Below are 16,098 nucleotides of genomic sequence, written 5' to 3'. Positions count from 1 at the left end.
TATTCGCACACTTGTGTTCTATAAAGTCTCCACCGACGCTGAATTAGTGAACGCTGACCACTGCTCCTGGGGGAAGCACAGGGTTAGGGTCCCGCGAGCCTCTGGTCACACTGTTTTCATCAACGCATCAATACGTTATCTCGTGTTGTGTGTGTTTCTGTTTAAGACACCTTATTTCCTACATATTGTCGATTCACGAACACCGAGTTCACAGCCAGCAGCCCCGTAACTCACACCTGATGAAGCTCATCTCACACATGCATCTCCTCCAAGAGGCGTGTCACAGCCTTCTCGCGCCCAGGAACTCTGGACGGCACCTCGCCACGACGCCTGGGGGCCGTTTACACAGCAAAATCACCCACAAAAACCCCCAAAATGAAAAAACATGGCACCCAATAAGCTGCAAAAAGGACGCTGGTTTCCAGTCTGAGCTGAAACCAGAAGGCGAAGCGTCGCCTGGTCCCGCCTCAGCCACAGTGGGCGCATCGGGAGACCCACACTTTTTGCTGCTCTGCCCACGGCCGCCAATTTCCACAAAAGCGACACAGTATCAATTTATGATACATTGTGCAAATGTGTAAATACATTTCACAAATAAATTGACAAATAGATACAAATAAACTTCAACTTGTAGGCGAATTCGCAAATACGGAATCGGCGAATAACGAGAATCTGCTGTCATTTGAATCTGCACCAATACAGTGGTCCCTGGCCCCGTGTGGCTGTCTAAATTTACGTTGGTTTCAATGAAATGAAACCAAAGGTCAGATTCCCGGTCACGCGGCCAGATCTGAAGTGCTCAGCAGACGCACCCGGCCTGCGGCCGGCCACTCCACCACGAGGCCCAGAGGGCGTTTTGTGGCTGCAGGAAGTTCCCTGGGCCAGGCCGGGGGGACAGCTGTTTGTGTGCATTTCGTTTTGCTGGACTTCTTCGCAGGAGCCGGAGGCTGGCCTCCCCGGATCGAATGCCCCTTGCCGCTTCTTGAGTCCCCACGTGCGCAGGCGGCTGGGTGGCGTCAGCGCAGAGCTGAGATGCGGCCACACCGTGGGCATCTGGCTGCTGTTGGACGTGTGTGTCGGCGAGACGGGGCGGAGGACAGAGCAGGGCCCCGCAGGGGCTGCAGAGGGGACCAGGGAGGGCTTCCCGGCGGAGGTGTGTCCACGTGGTCCCGAAGAGGTAAGCAGAGGGAATAGCAGCCTGGGGCAGGAGAGGGTCTTAGAGGCCTGGCCAGGGCTGGTGGGGCTGGACAAAGGGGTGGGCGGCCACACAGCGGGACATTGACAGTAAGACTCTCGGGGGCGCCCTACGTCCCAGAAGCCACCCCTGGGCGGGGGAACGTCCCAGGGCGGTGCAGGGCACTGAAGACAGCCCAGGCTCAGCAGCCTATATTGTAAAATTCAATGGTTTCTAGTATCTTCACAAGCTGTGCAACATCACCAAAGTGAATTCTAGAACATTCCATCACTCCAAAAAGAAGCCCTGTCCCCGTGAGCAGTCACTCCCATCCCCTCCCCAGCCCCTGACAACCACGAACCCACGTTCTGTCTGTGGATCTGCCTGTTCTGGACATTTCACATCAGTGGACTCACACACCGTGTGTCCTTCTGTGTCTGGTTGTCTCACTGAGCGTCGTGTGTTCAGGTCCGTCCACAGTGTGGCTGTGTCAGGGCCTCACTCCTCTTCATGGCTGCGTCATATTCCAGTGTGTGGGTGGACACGCTGTGTGGATCCGTTCATCTGTGGATGGACACTCAGGTTGTGTCCACTTTTCGGCTGCTGTGGACATGCGTGTGCAGCTTTTTGTGTGGACGTGCGTTCTCATTTCTCCTGGATCAATGCTGTCATTACTTTCCTGTGGCGACCGTATCGAATGACCACAGACGGGGGTGGCTGAAACAACAGAAATTTACTCCCTCTCGGTACTGGGGGCTGGAGGTCCGAGATCCAGGTGCCGGCAGGGCCGGTTCCTCTGAGCCTCTCTCCTTGGGTATAGACAGCCGCCCGCCCCCCAACCCTGTGTCCTCACAGGGTCGTCCCTGTGCCCGTCTGTGTCCTTATCTCCCCTTTTTGTAAGGACACCGGGCGTATGGGACTAGGTCGACCCCATGACCTCGTTCTAACAGATCACCCCTGTAAAGGCTGTTTCCAGGTCCCATTCACGGGCCCCGGGGGTGGGACTTCAGCATATTGTATTTTTTGGGGGGGGGAGTGACACAATCGGCCCATGACAGACCCTGAGCAGTGGAGTCACCGGGGCAAACGGAAGCTCCATGTTTCACCTTTTGAGGAGCCACCAGCCCGTCGTCCGTTCACGCTCCCTCCAGCCGTGTCCAGGACTCCGATTTCTCCCCGTCCTGCCACGTCTGTCTGTGTTGCGGAATTCCCTCAGTTTCCCCTGTCGTCCCTCTCTGTCCCGGGACCCCACATGACACTCAGTCGTCACGTCCCCCGGGCCCCTCGGGGCCGAGACGCTTTCTCTATCTCTCCTCATGTGGATGCCCGGGGCCGTCGTGGGCCGCACCAGCCGGCGTCCTGCGGGACGTCCCCAGCCTGGTTTCCTCAGGTCACACTGAGGGACGTGCCCTGCTCATCACGTCCCATCAGGGGCCTCACTGCCGACGGGGACCTGACCTCCCGGTGGGGGGCTGCTCGGCCCCTGCACTGCGGTCCCTCCTCCCACACCGTCCTCTCGGGTAGGGTCGCCATGTGCAGCCCACGAGGACAGGTGGACCGGGGTCTGTCTATCGATTGGTGGCAGATACACAGGCCACAGGCCCTAAAGGTCCCCGGTCATGTCAGGACTCCGGCCGGGCCCTGGGGTGCGGGCGCCCAGGCCGAGGGGATGACGGACATGAATGCATACACGAGGGCAGCGGCCGTGGCAGCTGTAGTGGGCTCGACAGGAAACGGCCACGGGACAGAAAGGCAGGAAGGGCCGGGGGCAGTGAGGCGACCTCGCTGGGGGGTGGGACGCCGCTTGAACCTCAATGGTGGAGGAGGGCACCGCACAGGCCTCGCTGTGGGTCGAGTCATGTCCCCAAAAGATGCGTCCACGTCCCGACCCCTGGCACCGGGAACACAACCTTATTTGGAAATGGGGTCTTTGCCGATGTGACCAGCTAAGAGGAGGCCACGGTGGAGTGGGTGGCCCTAATGCCGTGGCTGGCGTCCTTATAAGAAGAAAATGTGGACATGGATGCACAGGGAGGCGGGGAACGCTGGAGTGATGCGGCCATACGCTGAGGGACACCGGGGTTGCCGTCCACACCAGAAGGATGCTCCCCTGGAACCTCCAGGAGGAACTAGCAGGCTGACCCCTATGTCTTGGACGTCAACCCTCCCCAGCTGTGTGAGGATGCGTTTGTGTGGTTTGAAGTCACCGTTTGTGGCTCTTGGGGACGGCAGCCGCGGGGACGCGTGGGTGGCGGTGTCAGGTCCTGACCGCTGCCCGGTGACAGGCCACAGCTGGCTGCCTCCACGGCCTTGCAAAGTTGATGAGGGGGCAGACTCTCGAGCTGGCCGGGGAACGTGAGCCGGGTATAAGTGATCTCGCCGCCATCTGCTCAGCCGCGGCCGCCATCCACGGGGTCACGGGCCCGGGACACGGCCGGGACGGGGCGGGCAGGGGTTCCGGGCTCCTGGCCAGGGTGGGGGTGCAGAGGGGACCACAGACCCAACTCCTCGTTCACCGGGGAGTGGACACCCCGGACCCAGCCTGGTTCACTGAGACCCTCCATCCCGCCTCATCCAGACGTGGTGTCTGAGTCCCCGGGTGTCAGGTCTACTCTGAAAATGTGACACAAATCGAAGCCCAGCATCTATGACAATAAAGCAGCCATTCTCACTGGGGGCGATTCTTTCTGCCCCCAGGGGACACTGGGTGGCGTCTGGGGACATCTGTGGTCGTCACACGGTAGGAGCTCCTGGCATCAAGTGGTGGGGCCAGGGATGCTGCTCAACCCCCCACAGCTCCCAGGACGGCCCCACAGAGAGTGACCGGCCCTGAGTGTCCGCTGAGTTAAAGTCCCTGGGGTCGTCTGCAGTTGAGCCCCTGGAGGTCGGGCCTCCACTGCGGGAGGACGTGGGGTCCTGGTAGGAAGTGAGTTCTGGAAGGATCCAGGCACAGAGGAAGGAACGTGCCCCCCGGAGGGCCCTATGGGATGGGGACAGAGGGCCCTCGGGTTTCATGATGCAAAACAGGCCACCTATGGAACCCGAGACGCGAGCCGTGCGGCGGGGACACCGCGGCATCAATAGTTTATAGCGGGAACCGGACACTGGATCTCGAGTCGCGGGCAGCTGGCTCGGGTGGCCTCAGGGCCACTGCCAGGCGAGGCTCCTGGTGACCCACTCAGGGGACTGGACGGGCCCTGTCCCTTCTCTCGGTCTGAACACACCAGCGGGTGTCTGGTGCCCCGGTTTCAGGGAAGCCGCCCCTTCCCAGAATGGAGACACCATGTCACCAACTTGTCCTTGTTTCCACGGGCCGAGGGGTGAGGGCTGCTTGGGCTTGTCCAGAGGGCGGTTTGGACGAAGGCCTGTCTGGCACCGGCCGGGGGTTGGTGACATCTGCTTGGGGCCGCCCAGGAGTACGGGAGGGAGAGGAGAGGGATGGGCCGAGGCCACCGGCTCCAAATCCCTTTGTGGTTCTGGGTAGACATTTCCTCAGAGAAGATGGACAGATGCCCAACAAGCCATGAAAAAATGCTTGACATGATGGATCATCAGGGAAATGTGAATCGAAACCACCCACAAGGATGCCATCGTCCACACAGCAGGCACCAGTGTGGATGAGGACACAGAGAGGTTGGGGCCCCGGCCATGGCTGGAGGGATGTGAAATGGGGCAGCCGCTGTGGGCAACACTGGCCGTTCCTCTAAGGGCAAAGGTAGAGCCCAGATGTCGTCTGGCGTTCGTCTGGAGGGTGGACGGTGGGCATCCCACCCCCTGAAGTGGGCAGCCTGACTACGCCCGGGGACTGGACGGTGCCTGGGAGGACCTGACACGGGCTCCCTGACTCCGAGCCCGGACGGGGCGGTGGGGCCACGACCCCCCACCGGCGCCCGCACACTCGCCCTATTTATAACAGGAACCATGGAAAGTTCTCTGGTTCCACGGAGCGGTTCTCATCAATAAGTCATCGCAGGATAATTATTCCTCCCCCGGGAAAAGCTGAGAGGTGGCCGCCTCACCCTCTTCACGCCCTGGATGCACCTCATCGTGACGTCAGAATTGCTGGTCGGCCGACCCTCAATAGGTCAGACATGGAATCACCGTGTGGCCCAGAAATTCCCCTCCCAGGTGGAAATGGAGGAAAAAACTGAAAATCTATGTTCACACAAAAACCTGTTCACACGTATCCACAGCAGCACAATTCACAACAGGCACAAGGTGGGCACAACCCCGGTGTCCATTGATGGATGAATGACACACACAATGTGGTCCATCCACGCACTGGAATATGACGCAGCCATGAAGAGGAGTGAAGCCCTGACACAGCCACACCGTGGATGGACCCTGAACACACGACGCTCAGTGAGAGAACCAGACACAGAGGGACACACGGTGTGTGATCCCACTGATGGGAAATGTCCAGAACAGGCAGACCCACAGACAGACAGCGGGTCAGTGGTTGTCAGGGAGGGGGTGGGGAGTGACTGCTGATGGGGACGGGGTGGCTTTTTCTCCCTGAGGCTTTTGTACATATTCTTTTTCTTTCTGTGTTTAAAATTTCTATATATGCATACATATATAGAAAATGTTCATTGTACACATTTAGAAAATGTAAAACGTTCATTGTACACAATTAGATAACCACACAGAAGAAAACTAAAAATCGCCTGTAAACCGCACCCGCCCAAGTCAGTGATAACCACATTTAACGTCAGAGGTCTTCCTTTCAGAATATTTCCTGTACTTATTTATCTCGTATGGAAAATAGGCAGGTATGCAAATATAGCTATGTGTACATGTGTATCCACACGTATATATGTATGTATATATAGAGAGATGTATGCTGTATCCATATGCATATCTAGAGATATATACTGTATCCATATGAAAATATGTGTGTATATATACAGATGTATACTGTATCCATATGAATTTATGTATGCATATGTACAGACGTATATTGGATCTATTTGAACATATGTATGCATATATAGAGATATATACTGTATCCATGTGCATATATGTATGTATATAGACAGATGTATACTGTATCCGTATGTATATATATAGAGATACATACTGTATCCATATGAAAATATGTATGTGTATATGGACATATATACTATATATGAATATATGTATGTATATATACAGATGTATACTGTATCCATATGTACATATAGAGATATAAACTGTATCCATATGAAGATACGTATGTATATATACAGATGTATATTGGATCTATTTGAATATATGTATGCATATATAGAGATACATACTGTATCCATATGAATACATGTATGTACATATAGAGATGTATGCTGTATCCATATGAATACATGTATGTCTATAGACAGACATATACTATATACACCTGTCTATATACATATACAAAATACATAACTGGGATCATGCCAACACTTCCTACACGTTGGCTGGAAGTTACTAAGTATCATCGTGACAAATCCGCACGGCCCCAGGACAAGGCAAAATAAACGTGCGAGGCTCCTCTGTCCCGTCCTCGCAGAGCCCTGCTGTTCCACCACGTTTGTCCCGCTTCCAGGCATTTTCCGAGGCCTGTCTTCAACCCTGGAGTCTGTGGGGATAATACAGTCGTCTCTGAGTTTTATCAGGTGCCAGGATGCTCCTAACTGTTACACATCGTCCATGTTTGGTTTTAAATGATCCCCGGGCCTGTTGTAACCATTCTTCCTTAAGAACCGTCCCCGTCTCCCAGGCTCGTGTAGAAAAATGTTTACAAACCGAGCTGAGGGCGGAGGGGAGGCAGACACCGAGCAGCCCCGACCCCGGACACCGGCTGCGCGTTTGGGCCGTTGCGACACTGAGCAGGTTTCTGAACTTTATTTCGTAGCTTTGTCGTGTTAACCAAAGCGAGACGCGTTTCCTGGTCAAGCAGATTCTCGCTTCTCCTTTCCCCTCGTTTTATAAGCTGAAACTTTCCGGGTGATATTAACATTTCTTCTGAAACATCATTTTTAAAAAGTTGTGGTAAAATACACAAAACATAAAATTTACCCTTTTAACCGTTTTGTGCACAGCTCAGGGGCGTGAGGCGCCGTCTCAGTCTTGGGCGCCCGTCCCCGCCGTCTGTCCCCAGAGCTCTCTCATCGCCCCAGACAGAAGCTCCCAGATCATCGTCTCTAACACGTGAGGGGCAGCTGCACGTCCCGCTCCCAGTCAGCCTGGGCCATGGGAGCCGGTGGCCGAGGCCCCATGTCCCCATCACGCCGCCCCCAGCCCCACATGCCTGCCACCCGACCTGGCTTCTCTGAACTCACTCAGGCTCTGCTGGGGACACGGGCGCCCCGTCAGCGTGCACGGGCGTTTCCGGGCATTTCTATCTGGCCCCAACCCCACATTCCAGGAGAGCTGGAGCCTCCCCATCAGCTGCCCAGGACCTGCCGCCTCTCTTGGTCTCGACCTCTGACCCCTGGCTCCTGTGACCTGCCCAATGCCCCCGGGCTTTCCTATGAGAATAGCAGAGCTCAACAAACAACAAGAAAACCCCAGGAAGGCCGAGGCCACACTTTTTCTTTCCCTAAAGTCCAGCATCCTTATCCTTTTAAAGAAAGCCACATATGGCCTTCCCGCGCCCACCCCACGCGTCTCTGTCCGGCCAACAGGGTCTGAATTCCAGGCCATTATCCTGGTGGAAAGTTCTAGAATGAGGGGGGCACCCGCAGGCCCACCCCTTGTTTTCTGGGCGACTTCCCTTTTCTGAAGATAAAACAGGGCCAACAATGAAAACAAACATACCGGGATGCTGTATTTATCTGCAAAGCACGGCCTCTGGGCTCCGGAATGTTCTGGGGTCATTTCCACGTATTGTGCAGGGTTCCGGCCAGGCGGCGGGGGCACGGCCGGGATAGGCCCAGGCCAAGGCTTCCAGCACCCCACCACGTTCACGGTTCTTTCTCCCTGTGAAACTTTCGTTTCCAGAACCTTCCATGGTGTTAACTTTACGCCCTGGACCTGGAAGGATTCCACCTACGAGGGCCACCCCAGACCCCCGACTGGCCCTGACGGGCAGTGGCCGGAGAGCAGGGACTGTTGACCGCAGTCCTGGAAGCAGGATGCCTCGGGCCAGCCCGGCCTCTGATGTCCTCCCCCCTTTCACCGCGCAGCCCGAGACTGGGGGACGCCGGGGGCACTTTCGGTGGAAGCATTTTCCTCATCCCCGTGGAGCCGGGGAGGCCGGAGGCCCAGGTGGCCTCCCATTTCCCTGGTCGCGGCCCCACCCGGCGCGTTCCCGGCATTCCTGCCCTCAGCGTCATTGTTTGTTTGTTTGTTTAAATTCACCGCCAGGAATTCCTGTCCCCGTTGGATTCCGCTGGCCGCCAGCATCTGGGGACGGTCAGCACGTCCTGGAAGCCAGGGAACACTCTGGCACCTCCTCGCCCCGAGCCCCCACCAGGGGCACCCACACTGCGAGACCCCACGGTGCGCCCACGGCTGCCCCGTTGGACACCCAGCTTCCCGCCGTCGGGGCAGGAGGGTGGAGATTTCTGTTCCCGCAGGTCAGGCTGCGTCCTGCTGGACACGAGGCCTGGACCCGGTGGAGGGGACGGAACTGGGGACCGGGTCAGACAGTGACCGGCCAGGCCTCCCCGTGAGGAAACCAAGGGGGTAAAGTCGCCCCGGAGGTCCTCGCCGACCCCACAGCCCCCACCCGTCGTAACCGCGAGTCTGTGCTTCTGTCCCCAGCATCGGGCACACTGTCGCCTCGGAGATGGACAGACTGACCAGGGAGGGTCGGAGGGCGGGCAATTGTGGGGGCTGTCTCACCGCCCCGAGTCTCGAGGGCGTCGTCTCAAAGCGGGGGCCGGGGTGGCCCCTTGAGAAGGTGAGGTGCCCTGGAGATGCCGCCTCGGGCGGAGCCCCTCCTGTGACCTCTGGACGGCTGCGAGCCCTAGCGGGCGCCCGGGACACAGGCACCGTCAGCCACCTCAGCCCCCAACCTCGAGATGAGGTGTTCTCAGGGAATTGGGGATGTGGGGTCGGGGTCAGGCATGCAGTAGGTGCTCAGGCTTCAGGCCTTTATAGTGGGGATGGAGGGGACACAGTAGGGATGGGGGGACACAAAGGGGATGGAGGGGACACGACAGGGATGGAGGGGACACAGAGGGGATGGAGGGGACACGGCAGGGATGGAGGAGACATGGTGGAGATGGGGGGACACAGTGGGGATGGAGGGGACACAGCAGGGATGGAGGGGACACAGTGGGGATGGAGGGGACACAGAGGGGATAGAGGGGACACGGTGGGGATGGAGGGGACATGGTGGAGACGGGGGGACACAGTGGGGATGGGGGGACACAGAGGGGATGGAGGGGACACGGCAGGGATGGAGGGGACATGGTGGAGACGGGGGGACACAGCGGGGATGGGGGACACAGAGGGGATGGAGGGGACACAGCAGAGATGGGGACACAAGGGGGATGGAGGGGACGTGGTGGGGACAGAGGGGACACAGCGGGGACAGGGGGACACAGAGAGGCTATCCCAGCCAATGAACAATGGGCGAGGTCTCATCTGGGGGCACAGCGCTTTGATTCCTTTTCTTTTTTTAATTGAAGTAAAATTCATATAACACAGAATTTACCATTTTTAACTGCACAGTAGCATTTAGTACATTTGCCATGCTGTGCAACCATCGCTTCTACATAATTCCAGAACTTTCCATCACCCTAAGGGAAATCCCGTCCCCATCAGCAGTCACTCCCCAGCCCCTCCCCAGCCCCTGACAACCATGACCCCACGTTCTGTCTGTGGATGCGCCTGTTCTGGACATTTCACATCAATGTACTCACACACCGTGTGTCCTTCTGTGTCTGGTTCTCTCACTGAGCGTCGTGTGTTCAGGTCCGTCCACGGTGTGGCTGTGTCAGGACCTCGCTCCTCTTCACGGCTGCGTCATATTCCAGTGTGTGGGTGGACACATTGTGTGGCTCTGTTCACCTGTCGGCGGGCATCTGGGCTGTTTCCACTCTTGGGCTGTTGTGAACGCGTGCTTGCATTTTCGTGTGAACGCCTATCTTCAGCTCTCTGGGGTGTAGACCTGGGAGGAGACGCTGGCGCGGGTGTGACTTTATCTGATGGTTGAGGACCTGCTGTTCCCGCAGCGGTGGCCCCGTTTTACCTCATTCCCGCCGACAGCAGGATTCTTCCCCGTCTGGATGGAACGCGGAGCCCGGGTTCGAAGCCGCCACGTGGCCTCGAGTCGGGGCGTCTCGAGGGTTCGCGTGGGACCACACGGTGCGTGTTGGTTGTTGGAGAGCCGGGAGCACGGCAGGGAAACTGGGAAGTATGGACGAGTCCGGGCAGCCCCAGGGGGAGTTACCACCCAGGACTCACAGCTGGAAAAACCTGCCGGGGATGTTTGGTGCCGCACCTTCCTGCGTCGGGGCTGATGTCCCTGCAGAGTGAGGAGCCAGGGGGCCGGGACTGTCCATCTGTGGCCGCCCCTGGTGGCTGCTCTCCAGCACTTTCTGCCTGGAGTAGAAGAGGAGGTGGAGGGAAGAGGAGAGGCCTGTACTGGGCCCCGGCTCCCTGCCGTGACTGCAGGAGCAATGGCAGCCTCTTTAGCCCTCCCCTCCAGGCCTCACTGCAGCTGGGGAAACTGAAGCTCAGGGTCAGTCTCCGAGGTCACTTGGCTTGGAGGTGATGGTTCTTGAGTGGGGTCTGCCCGACCCCAACCTCCAGCCGCTCTCGGGGTCAGATCTGGACACAATGGGAGCAGGGAGGCCACTATCCCTGCCTTCCCAGGGTCCCTGGTGGGATGGATGGTCCTGGGGGCGCAGGATTCAGTCAGGGCCCTGCAGCGAGAGGCCCGGGCTCTGAAGAGGTAAAGGCTGGTGGTGTCCACACACGATCCTGCACGCGGACGTGCACAGCGGCTTCATTCGTAACCGCCCAGCCTGGAGCCGCCGAGACGCCCTGCCGTGGGGGATGGACAAACAGACTGTGGTCCGTCCAGACGATGGGACGTTATTCAGCGCTAGAGAGAAATGAGCCTTCAAGCCACGAACAGACACGGAGGAGCCTTAAATGCACGTGACTGAGTGAAGGAAGCCAGGCTGAAAAGGCTGCACTGTGTGATTCCAGCTACGGAACGTTCTGGAAAAGACAAAACTACGGAGACAGAGGAGGATCTGTGGTCCCAGGGGTGGGGGGGATGAATAGTGGGGCACAGGGAATGTTTGGGGCAGTGACACTGCTCTGTGTGACACTGTGACGGTGGACACGTGTCATTACACTTTTGTCCAAACCTGCGGAACGTCCAACACCAGGAGGCGACCCCAGTGTCAACCGTGGACTTTGGTTACTGACAATGTATCATTATCGGCTCATCAGTTGTAACAACATAACACGTAACAACATAACACGCTCGTTGATGCAATGTATTAACAACCGGGAGAAAATAGTGGGGAAGCCACGTGAGGGTCTAGGGAACCTCTGTGCCTTCTGCTCGGCTGTTTTGTGAACCTAAAATGGCTCAAAAAAATAAAATTTATTAAGAAAAAAAAAAGAATGCTGAGGAGGACAGAGCAAGGCCCTCCCAACAGCGAGGTCCAGGTGTGATATCAGGATAATGGACAAGCCAGTCAACAAAAGGGCAGAGGGCACGAACAGACATCTTTCCACAGAAGACACACAGACGGCCAACAGGTGCATGAAAAGATGCTGAACATCACAATCTCCAGGGAAACGCAAATCAGAACCACAGTGAGATATCACCTCACGCCTGTCAGAACGGCTGGTATCAAAAAGACGAGGGAGAACAGGTGTTGGAGAGGACGCGGAGAGAAGGGAACCCATACCCTGTTGGTGGGAGTGCAAACTGGTGCAGCCCCTATGGAAAACAGTACGGAGATTCCTCAAAAAATTAAGAATAGAGATACCATAGGATCCAGCTATCCCACTGCTGGGTATTTATCCAAAGAATATGAAAACACTAATTTCAAGAGATATCTGCACCCACACGTTCACTGCAGCATTATTCACAACAGCCAAGACATGGAAACAACCTAAGGACCCGTTGATGGAAGAATAGATAAAGAAGATGAGCTATATACATACTATGGAATACTACACAGCCAGGAAAAAGAAGGAAATCCTGCTATTTGTGACAACGTGGATGGACCTGGAGGGCATGGTGCTCAGTGAATGTCAGACAGAGAAAGACAAACCGTATGATCTCGCTCATATGTGGAATCTGAAATGTTGGGCTTGTGGGACCAGAGAGGAGAATGGTGGTTCCAGGGCTGGGGAGGGGGAGACGGGGACACTGTCAAAGGCACAGACTTCCAGTTATAGGAGAATAAGTCCTGGGATCTGACGTGCAGCCTGGTGACCGTGGTTCGGACCGTACACTAGAAATGTGCCGGGAGCAGATCTTCAACGTTCTCTCCACGGGAAACGAAGGTCCTACCTGAGGGGACGGGTGTGTTAATAACTTCATTGTGGGGATCATTTCACAATGTGTACATACACTAAACCATCACATTCTTTTCTTTTTTTTTTTTTTTGCTGAGGAAGACTGGCCCTGGGCTAACATCCGTGCCCATCTTCCTCCACTTCATATGGGACGCCGCCACAGCATGGCTTGATGAGCAGTGCATCAGTGCACGCCCGGGATTCCAACCCACAAACCCCGGGCTGCCGAAGCGGAGCGCGCGCACTTAACCGCTGAGCCACCAGCTGGCCCCTGGGCCGGCCTTGACGCCACTCCCAGGTGGCACCCACGTCCCCTCGGTGGCTCCTGGCCAGGGAGCAAGAGATGTTTCTGGGACCAGGCAGCCGAGGCCACTGCCACCCTGGACCCCAAGGGCGCCTCTATGGCCTCAGCTCCTTCCATGAGGCCCGGCCGGCCGGCTCCGCCATCCTGCGGTAATAGGGGCCCTTCCCGCCCGGGGACCACCGCGCTGGCCCCGCATCCCGCAGGTTGACCTTCCGACATAACCGTCCGGCCACACGCCCGCCACCCGGGAGAGCCCAGGCTGGGAGCAGGCGGGAGCGGACTCAGGGTCCAGGGCAGCCGAGGGCCCTGCTCCAACTGGACCTTCTGTCACCTGTCACTGATTTATTTTCTCGCAAATAGAGATATTTTCTGTCCTTGAAAACGAAACAACCAGGGGAAAATGAATGACTTTTTCTCACCAGAACAGTCAGCCTGGGGCCGAGCACAAGTGGATCCCCAAGCTCCCAGAGACTCGGTCTCCCCACCTGCCGCACGGGGTCCGGCGTCACCACCGCCACACGTGGACAGTCCGGTGAGGACGCAATGCGCCAGCATCCTCCGGGTTCTGAGACGCCTCCCTCCACCCCTCCCCCCGGCACAGCGTCCTGCCTCGGTTTCCCCGGGACACACACGTGTATCCAGCGTCCAGTGATGGGCACTCAGGTGGTGTCCACCTTTCGGCCGTGGTGAATCGTGCTGCCGTGGACGCTCACGTCCAGGTTTTTGTGTGGACGCCTAATTTCAGTTCTTTGGGTCATAAACCCAGGAGGACAATTTCGAGACCTCGAATATTTCAGGCCCAGAACGGCCAGCTCTGGTCACCCAGGATGGACGTCCCGCTGCCCACTCAGGCACCTGCCAGTACGCTGCCCCTGGGGAGGACCTAGGAGGACCCGGGAGTGGACGGAGTGGACAGAGGGGCCCGGGGTCAGGGTGCGGCCCGGCGGACGGGACCTCGGGAGCCCCCGCGGGTGGCCGCGTCCTCACTCCACGCCATGTGGTGACAAATGACTGACCCAGTGAGGCAGCCGGCCAGCAGGGACGAGACATAAACAGTGGCCTCCTCGTCCCCAGCCTCTTCCACTGGACTTGGCAGGAAATGAGGTTTTGTAACTCGAAATTGAGGCTTTCATGCCAAATCTGCAGATCTGCCCAGAAACACTCGAATGCGGGCCAGGGGCTGCGTCTTCCCAAACATCTCCCCCAGGCTTCTACCCAAATCTGGGGCAGGAGCACAGAGCCAGGGCTGCCGCCTCAGGTGACCCCAGGACAAGTCAGGGTGCCTCTGGGAACCTCGTTCTCTTTATCTGTGAACGCAGCCAATCTCCTTCCCTCTGCCCTCTTCGAGGGAAAGCTGATGCTGCCGTTGGCAAACTCTCTCCTCGGTGACTCAGATGCCGAGCCTCCCTGCCTGTAAAATTTATTTCCAATTAAAACATTTAGTATTTTGTTTTAAACAAATTGGTTTGTCCAAATACACCACGGGGAGAGTCAAAAGGCAAAGCACAGACTGGGAGAAGATGCCTGCAGCACATAATCCGACAAAGCACTCAGGTCCAGAATATGTAAAGAAGGCTCACAAATCAATGACAAGAAAAAAAAAAAACAGTTTAAGAAAATGGGCCAAAGACTTGATCGGGCAGGTCCCGAAGAAAGACGCCCAATAGCTAATGAAAACATACTCGACGCTCGACGTTGCCAGTCCACGAGGAGGTGCAGATTAAAACCCTGGTGAGGAGCGACCGAGCACCACAAGAACGGCCAAAACCAGAATTAGCAACCACGCCACGTGTCGGCCAGGACCCAGAGCAACGGGGACTCCCCGACATTGCTGACAAGAAGGCAAATTGGGGCAGCCAGTTTTGAGAAAGTTCTGGAAGCATCTTCTTTTAATTGAGATGAAATCACACATCGTACAATTCACGGTTTTAAAGTGGACCACCCAGTGGTTTTTGGTGTATTCACCGAGTTGTGCAACCATCAGCACCATCTGATTCCAGAACATTCTCATCACCCCCAAAAGAAGCACGGTCCCCATCAGCTGTCACTCCCATCCCCTCCCCCAGCCCCTGACAACCACGCACTCACGTTCTGTCTGTGGATGGGCCTGTTCTGGACATTTCACGTCAATGGAATCACACGCCGTGTGTCCTTCTGTGTCTGGTTCTCTCACTGAGCGTCGTGTGTTCAGGGTCCGTCCACGGTGTGGCTGTGTCAGGGCCTCACTCCTCTTCACGGCTGCATTGTATTCCATTGCACGGATGGTCCACACTGCGTTCATTCATTCACATTGGTGGACATTCGGGCATGTCCACCTTCGGCTGTTGTGAGTCCCACTGCCATGAACGTGCGAGCACGAGGGTTGTCCCCACGCCTGTTCTCAGTTCTTTGGGGTGTAGACCTGGAGTGGGATTGCCGGATCGATGGTAACTCATAACTTTGAGGAGACACCGGACAGTTTCCTATCGTCCCCTCTTTACAGAAGAGGAAACCGCAGCTCAGAGAGGCCACGAGATGCCCGGTGGGAACACGGCCCAGGACCCCAGGCCCCTCCGTCTCTGTTGCTGTGCTGATTTGTACCTCGGCCACTGGATGCCCGAAGGCCGGAACGTGGCCCCGACAGGGAACCTGAGGGTGAGGGAGACCACCGAGGAAGGAGGAGCCCTCACCCGGTCCCGCTCGCCTCCCCAGCGGAGGCTTGGTTTTGTAAGAAGCTCCCAGTGGAGAAAGCGACCCCTCGTCCACAGCCCGTGGGACGTAAAATGGCACAGCTGCCGTGGAAAAGAAAGTTACACACAGAATTACCAGATGACCCGGCATTTCACTCCTAGTTATGTGCCTGGGAGACACGCAACACACGTCCACGCAGAAAACCTGTACACACGTGTCCACAGCAGCAGGATCCATGACAGCCAGAGCAGAAACAGCTCCAGTGTCCATCAGTGGGTGATGGATCCACAATGTGCCCACCCACACACTGGAATACGACGCAGCCATGAAGAGGAGTGAAGCCCTGACACAGCCACACCGTGGACGGACCTTGAAGACACGACGCTCAGTGAGAGAACCAGACACAGAAGGACACACGGTGTGTGATCCCATTGATGTGAAACGTCCAGAACAGGCACATCCACAGACAGAAAGTGAGTTCGTGGGTGTCAGG

This window comes from Diceros bicornis, unplaced genomic scaffold (assembly GCF_020826845.1).
Source record: "Diceros bicornis minor isolate mBicDic1 unplaced genomic scaffold, mDicBic1.mat.cur scaffold_67_ctg1, whole genome shotgun sequence".
Lineage (NCBI taxonomy): Eukaryota > Metazoa > Chordata > Mammalia > Perissodactyla > Rhinocerotidae > Diceros > Diceros bicornis.
Note: the sequence above shows the minus strand (reverse complement) of the source record.